The sequence below is a fragment of the Sminthopsis crassicaudata genome, chromosome 3 (genome assembly GCF_048593235.1).
Source record: "Sminthopsis crassicaudata isolate SCR6 chromosome 3, ASM4859323v1, whole genome shotgun sequence".
In the NCBI taxonomy this organism is placed as follows: Eukaryota; Metazoa; Chordata; class Mammalia; order Dasyuromorphia; family Dasyuridae; genus Sminthopsis; species Sminthopsis crassicaudata.
In genome coordinates this window covers 196,278,564-196,286,921 of record NC_133619.1, presented here as the reverse complement: position 1 = coordinate 196,286,921, position 8,358 = coordinate 196,278,564, and positions in this window count along the sequence as shown.

The following is an 8,358-nucleotide window of genomic DNA, read 5'->3' as shown; positions in this document are numbered from 1 at the left end:
GGGTGAAATTACCACCAATAAGAAAGTAATTAAAGCAATAATCAGGAGCTATTTTGACCAACTCCATGCCAGCAAATCTAACAATCTAATTGAAATAAATGAATATTTACAAAAATATAAATCTCCCAGATTAACAGAAGAGGAGCTGTTACTCAAATAGCCCCATTTTAGAAAAAAGCAATTGAACAAGCCATCAATTAACTCCCTACACTTACTAACTGTGTGACCCTGGGCTAGTCACTTAACCACAATTAGAAGAAGGAGAAGGAAAAGGAAAATAAGGAGAAGGAAAAGGAGAAGGAGAAAGAGGGATAAGGAAAATAATAATAATAATAATAATAATAATAATAATAATAATAATAATAAGAAGAAGAAGAAGAAGAAGAAGAAGAAGAAGAAGAAGAAGAAGAAGAAGAAGAAGAAGAAGAAGAAGAAAAAAGAAGAAGAAGAATGGAAAGTTCTTGTGCTTCATTGATATTCATAAAATGTCAAAGAATATATAGCAAGACCCTCAGTTTGTTGATTAATACTTATTTGGCAAATTTGGAGAGTGTCCTCACAGAATGAAAAGTACTTGTATGTAATTCACACTACTGGAGGAATATTCACAATGATGAAAACATAGATACATAGAAATATCAAATTTTAGATAAAGCAAATTATTTAATTTTGTTTCTTTGCTTCTAAAGTTTTAAGCATAATGTTGCATAATTTATGGTGTCCATTTTGTTCATCTTGTCCTCAAATCATGATTAGAAATACTGTACTTTTTAAAAATGTAGTTGAAATACAATATAGCAACTTTATCTTTTATCAATCTCTCCAAATTTCCTATCCACTTCTCTTTTTAGACAGATCTATTTAGATAGATAGGCTTGTGTGTATATGTATTTGCTCCTCTTTGAACCAATTCTGCTGAGAAAAAGTTTTAATCATAGTCCCCCACCCCTCATTTATTTTCCCTTCCACTGTAAAAAAAAAAAAAAATCTTTCTTGCATGTTATGTTAGAAAAAATATCCCCAATTTACCTCTATTTTTTCCTTCTGCCATTGCATTCCTTTTTATCACTATTTCATTTTTAAAAGGTCATCCCCAGGTAATGAATTCATAATCATGTATTCTGTCTAGTGCAGACCCCAATAATGAGTTCTTGGTACTTACAAGTATCATTTTACTATATAGGAATAAAAACAGTTGAAACACATTAAGGTCTTATAACTTCTTCATAATTACTTTTTTTATGCTTCTCTCATTTTCTACTTGAATGTGCTTTCTTCCCCCTCCCCCCCGCCCCATCTCTGGTCTTTTCCACAGGAATGCATAAAAGTTCTCGTTTCATGAAATATTCACTTTTTTTGTCCTGAAGGATTACCCTCAATTTTCTTGGGTGCATTCTTTTTAGTTGTAATCTCAACTTTTCTTCCAAAAGATCATATTCCAAGCCCTTCTATTCTTTCCAATGAAGCTAGGTTATGTGTGATCCTGACTATGACACCATGATATGTAAATTGTTTCTTTTTTGGTACTTGCAATATTTTCTCCTTGATCTTCAGATCCTTATCAACTGAAACTCGGCAGTAAAATTCTGAGGAGTTTTCATTTTGGGTGCTCTTTCAATGTTATAATGGATTCTTTCAATTTATATTTTATTCTTGGTTTCTATGATATCAAAACAATTGTTCTTGATAATTTATGTACAAATGCACAGATGCAGAATCCAGAGGAGGTGCAGACTCCCCGAATGGTGAAGTCTCTGTGTGGCGGTTCAGACTATGCCATGGAGAATCTACAAGAAAGAAACAGACCATAAAAGGTCTGTTTCAATTGCAAACAGGAGGGAGGCAGTCAAGCACAAGCAGCTGAGTACAAATACTAGCGTAGACAGGGCAAAGTCCCAGGGCAATGTGGACTCCACAAGTGGTGCAGACTCCACATGGCAGAGAATCTACATGAAGAAATTTACAGCAGTGTGGGATACTCTGCCCTGGCTGCAGGCCAATAGAGAATAATAGAAGTTAGAAAACATCCAACAAACCCTGAAATATCAGAATCTCATGGGACTTAGCCACCCAGCACAGGGAGTGATTCAGCACTGACCCAATGCAGCCACAGCAGTGTAGAAAACCTTTCCCACCTTAAAAGCAGACCTTAACTTAAAAAAAAATGAGTAAAAAAATAAAGAGGACTCTGATGATAGACAGTTTCTATGGTGAAAGACAAGAATAGATTTCAAACTCTGAGGAGACTAAAGGCAGATTGTCTTCAGATGAAACCACAAAAAGTGATATAACCTGGTCCCCATCACACAAGACTCTCCTAGAAGAGATTGAAAAGGATCTTAAAAGAAAGCCAAAAGAAAAATGGGAAAAGGAAATGAAAACCTTGCAAGGGGGTTTGGAAAAGGCATATAACTCAGTAAAAGATAGATTTAATAAAATGGAAAAAAACAAACAAACAAACAAAAAAAAACAACCCCAAGAAAAAGATAATTTGTGAAACATAAAAAGAAAACAATTCCTTAAAAACAGAATTTGTGAAATGGAAAAAGAAAATAACTCCTTAAAAAACAGAATTTGTTAAATGGAAAAAGAAAACAACTCCTGGGGACTTCCGGCCAAGATGGCAGCGTGGAGGCAGACAGCTGCTTGAGCTCCTCGTTTTCTCTCAGAACTTACTTCATGACAAGCCTCTGACTTAATGCTTGACCCAGAAAGAAATCCACAGATGATCACCAAGAGAAGACATCCTTGAAAGTCGCCAGAAAAGGTCTGTGTTTGCTTGGGGGAGGGTCAATCAGACTGGGCGCAGACTGAGGGCAGACAGCCAGAGCAAGACAGGCAGCTCACACAGCTCAGACCTGAGGGGGAGGGGTGTGATCTCTGCCGTTTCTGTGAAAGGGCTTTTGCCCCAGTGTGGATGCTCCGTCTTGGCAGCAAGCCAGGAGCGGTGGAGAGGGTGTAAACACCGGAGGTGAAGATTAAAACCCCAGAAAGCCAGCGTCTCTCAGAGCCCGGCCACCCCCAACCCCCACCTGGACTGACTCGGTGCGTTCTCAGAGCCTCAGAGTGCAGACTCAGTACAGTCATTGCTGTTCTGTTAGTGGCTCTCTGCTGCCCGACCCCCAGTCTGTAGAGGAAGCCCATTAATACCATCCAGCCCTATCCCCCGCAAAACAGACCAATTGTTTCTCTTGTCAGTTTGTTTTCTTTGATTCCTACTCTGACAAAATGAACAAAAAATTCAAAAGGGCTCTAACCATTGACAGCTTCTGTGTGGAGAGGGAGCAGACTTCAAATGCTGAGGAGACTAGGAACAGACTGTCCCCAGATGTATCCCCTGGGAGGGATATAAGCTGCTCCTCAATACAAAAGAACATCATAGAGGAAATCAAAAAGGCTCTCACAAGAGAGCTGGAGGAGAAATGGGAAAAGGAAAGGGAAGCTTGGCAAGAGAGCCTGGAGAAGTCATCCCATGCATTCAAAGACAGAATGGATAAAGAAATCAAATCATTGAGAAACAAGATTAGTGAGCTGGAAAAGGTAAACAACTCCAAGGAAAACAGGATTAGTGAGCTGGAAAAGGTAAACAACTCCAAGGAAAACAGGATTAGAGAGCTGGAAAAAGAAATCAGCTCTCAAAAAAATAAAATGGATAAAATGGAAAAAAATTCCATAGAAGATAAAAACTCAATTGGACAATTACAAAGAGATATAAAAAAAGTGAGTGAAGAAAATACATCATTGAAAATTAGACTGGAACAAGTAGAAATGAATGACTCAAGGAGAAACCAAGAGGGAGTCAAGCAAAACCAGAGAAATGAAACAATTGAAAAGACTGTCAAGTACCTTACCAGAAAGACAACAGACCTGGAAAACAGATCCAGGAGAGACAATTTGAGAATAATCGGACTCCCTGAAAAATGGGAGGAAAAAAAGAGCTTGGACACCATTTTCGAGGAAATTATCAAAGAGAACTGCCCAGACGTTTTGGAAACAGAGGGTAAAATAGACATTGAGAAAATTCATCGATCACCTACTGAAAGGGACCCTAAAATCAAAACGCCAAGAAATATAGTGGCCAAGTTCAAGAACCATCAGACAAAGGAAAAGATATTGGAAGCTGCTAGAAAAAAACAATTCAGATATGGAGGATCCACAATAAGGATAACACAGGATCTAGCAGCATCCACATTAAAAGAACGCAGGGCCTGGAACATGATATTCCGAAAGGCTAAGGAACTTGGTATGCAGCCAAGAATAACTTACCCAGCAAGAATGAGCATCGTTTTCCAGGGAAGAAGATGGACATTTAACGAAATAAATGAATTCCATCTATTTTTGATGAAAAAACCAGACCTACATAAGAGGTTTGATCTTCAAATACAGAACTCAAGAGACTTCTAAAAAAGGTAAAAAGAAATCTTGAGAACTATACTTCTGTCAAAAAATATGTAAAGAACACATGTACAATTTGTCTTAGAAACTAGAGGTGGAAAGGAGATTATATCATAAAAAAGTATAAAGTGGTGGTACTACATCTCATGAAGAGGCAAAGGTAACCTATTATATCTGAGAGAAAGAAAGGAGGGAGATGAACATAGCGTGTATCAATAGACATATTCGATTTATGGTGAAACTTCTTCCACTTCATTGAAAAGTGAAAGGGAAGGAGTAAGCTAAGGGGAAGGGAATACAGTAATTTCGAGGAAAAGGGGTAAAATAAGGGGAGGATCTTTAAGGTGGGGGAGGGATCCTAAAAAGGGAGGGCTGTGAAAAGCAAGTGGTATTCACCAGTTTAATACTGGATAGGAGGGTAAAAGGGAAGGAAAGGGGAAAAGCATAAGCAGGGGTTAATAGGATGGCAAGCAATATAGAATTAGTCCTTCTAACCATAAATGTGAATGGGGCAAACTGCCTCATAAAGAGGAAGCAGTTAGCAGACTGGATTAAAAGTCAGAATCCTACTATATGTTGTTTACAGGAAACACACCTGAAACAGGATGAGACATTCAAACTAAAAGTAAAAGGGTGGAGCAGAATCTATTATGCTTCAGGCAAAACCAAAAAAGCAGGAGCAGCCATCCTCATCTCAGATTAAGCAAAAACAAAAATTGATCTAATTAAAAGAGATAAGGAAGGGCATTATATCCTGCTAAAGGGAAGCATCAATAGTGAAGCAGTATCAATATTAAACATGTATGCACCAAGTGGTGCAGCATCTAAATTCTTAAAAGAGAAATTAAGAGAGCTGCAAGAGGAAATAGATAGCAAAACTATAATAGCGGGAGATCTCAACCTTGCTCTCTCAGAATTAGATAAATCAAACCACAAAATAAATAAGAAAGAAGTCAAAGAGGTAAATAGAATACTAGAAAAGTTTGATATGATAGATCTTTGGCGAAAGCTAAATGGAGACAGAAAGGAATATACTTTCTTCTCAGCAGTTCATGGAACCTATACAAAAATTGATCATATACTAGGGCATAAAAACCTCAAAATCAAATGCAGTAAGGCAGAAATAGTAAATGCATCCTTTTCAGACCATAATGCAATCAAAATAACATTTAATAAAAAGCCAGGGGAAAATAGACCAAAAAATAATTGGAAACTAAATAATCTTATACTAAAGAATGATTGGGTAAAACAGCAAATCATAGACATAATTAATAACTTCACCCAAGAAAATGACAATAATGAGACATCATACCAAAATGTGTGGGATACAGCCAAAGCAGTAATTAGGGGAAGTTTTATATCTCTACAGGCCTACTTGCATAAAATAGAGAAAGAGAAGGCCAACGAATTGGGTTTACAACTAAAATTGCTAGAAAAGGAACAAATTAAAAACCCTCAGACAAACACAAAACTTGAAATTCAAAAAATAAAAGGTGAGATTAATAAAATTGAAAGTAAAAAAACTATTGAATTAATTAATAAAACTAAGAGTTGGTTTTATGAAAAAACCAACAAAATAGACAAACCCTTAGTAAACCTGATTAAAAAAAGGAAAGAGAAAAAGCAAATTGATAGTCTTGAAAATGAAAAGGGTGAACTCACCACTAATGAAGAGGAAATTAGAACAATAGTTAGGAGCTACTTCGCTCAACTTTATGCCGATAAATTCGATAACTTAAATGAAATGGAAGAATACCTTCAAAAATATAGCTTGCCCAGATTAACAGAGGAAGAAGTAAGTAGTCTAAATAGTCCCATCTCAGAAAAAGAAATAGACCAAGCTATTAACCAACTTCCTAAGAAAAAGTCCCCAGGACCAGATGGATTTACAGGTGAATTCTACCAAACATTTAAAGAACAACTAACTCCAATGCTATGTAAACTATTTGAAAAAATAGGGATTGAAGGAGTCCTACCAAATTCCTTCTATGACACAGACATGGTACTGATACCTAAACCAGGTAGATCAAAAACTGAGAAAGAAAACTATAGACCAATTTCCTTAATGAATATTGATGCTAAAATCTTAAATAAGATATTAGCAAATAGACTTCAGAAAATCATCCCCAGGATAATACACTATGACCAAGTGGGATTTATACCAGGAATGCAGGGCTGGTTTAATATTAGGAAAACTATTAGTATAATTGACCATATTAATAATCAAATTAATAAAAACCATATGATCATCTCAATAGATGCAGAAAAGGCATTTGATAAAATCCAACATCCATTCCTACTAAAAACGCTTGAGAGTATAGGAATAAATGGACTATTCCTTAAAATAATAAGGAGCATATATTTAAAACCTTCAGTAAACATCATATGTAATGGTGATAAACTAGAACCTTTCCCTGTAAGATCAGGAGTGAAACAAGGTTGCCCACTATCACCATTACTATTCAATATAGTACTAGAAACTCTAGCCTTGGCAATAAGAGCCGAGAAAGAGATCCAAGGAATTAGAGTAGGAAATGAAGAAATCAAATTGTCACTTTTCGCAGATGACATGATGGTATACTTAGAGAACCCCAAAGACTCTGCTAAAAAGCTATTAGAAATAATTCAGAATTTTAGCAAAGTCGCAGGATACAAAATAAATCCACATAAATCCTCAGGATTTTTATACATTACCAACACAATCCAACAGCAAGAGATACAAAGAGAAATTCCATTCAAAATAACAGTCGATAGTATCAAATATTTGGGTATATATCTACCAAAGGAGAGTCAGGAATTATATGAGCAAAATTACAAAACACTTGCCACAAAAATAAAGTCAGATTTAAATCATTGGAAAGACATTCAATGTTCTTGGATAGGCCGAGCGAATATAATTAAGATGACAATACTCCCCAAACTAAACTATTTATTTAGTGCTATACCAATCAGACTCCCAAGAAACTATCTTAATGACCTAGAAAAAATAACAACAAAATTCATATGGAAGAATAAAAGGTCGAGAATTGCAAGGGAACTAATGAAAAAAAAGTCAGAGGAAGGTGGTCTAAGTGTACCTGATTTAAAGCTATATTATAAAGCAACAGTCACCAAAACCATTTAGTATTGGCTAAGAAATAGACTAGTTGATCAGTGGCATAGGTTAGGTTCACAGGACAAGATAGTGAATAAAAATAGCAATCTAATCTTTGACAAACCCAAAGATCCCAAATTTTGGGATAAGAATTCATTATTTGACAAAAACTGCTGGGAAAACTGGAAATTAGTATGGCAGAAACTAGGCATGGACCCACATTTAACACCACATACTAAGATTAGATCAAAATGGGTCCAAGATTTAGGCATAAAGAACGAAATCATAAATAAATTGGAGGAACATGGGATGGTTTACCTCTCAGACTTGTGGAGGAGGAAGGAGTTTGTGTCCAAGGGAGAACTAGAGACCATTATTGATCACAAAATAGAACATTTTGATTACACCAAATTAAAAAGTTTCTGCACAAACAAAACTAATGCAAACAAGATTAGAAGGGAAGTAACAAATTGGGAAAAAATTTTTACAGTTAAAGGTTCTGATAAAGGCCTCATCTCCAAAATATATAGAGAATTGACTTTAATTTATAAGAAATCAAGCCATTCTCCAATTGATAAATGGTCAAAGGATATGAACAGACAATTTTCAGATGATGAAATTAAAACTATTTCCACTCATATGAAAGAGTGTTCCAAATCACTATTGATCAGAGAAATGCAAATTAAGACAACTCTGAGGTATCATTACACACCTGTCAGATTGGCTAAGATGACAGGAACAAATAACGATGAATGTTGGAGGGGCTGTGGGAAAACTGGGACACTGATGCATTGTTGGTGGAGTTGTGAAAGAATCCAACCATTCTGGAGAGCAATCTGGAATTATGCCCAAAAAGTTATCAAAATGTG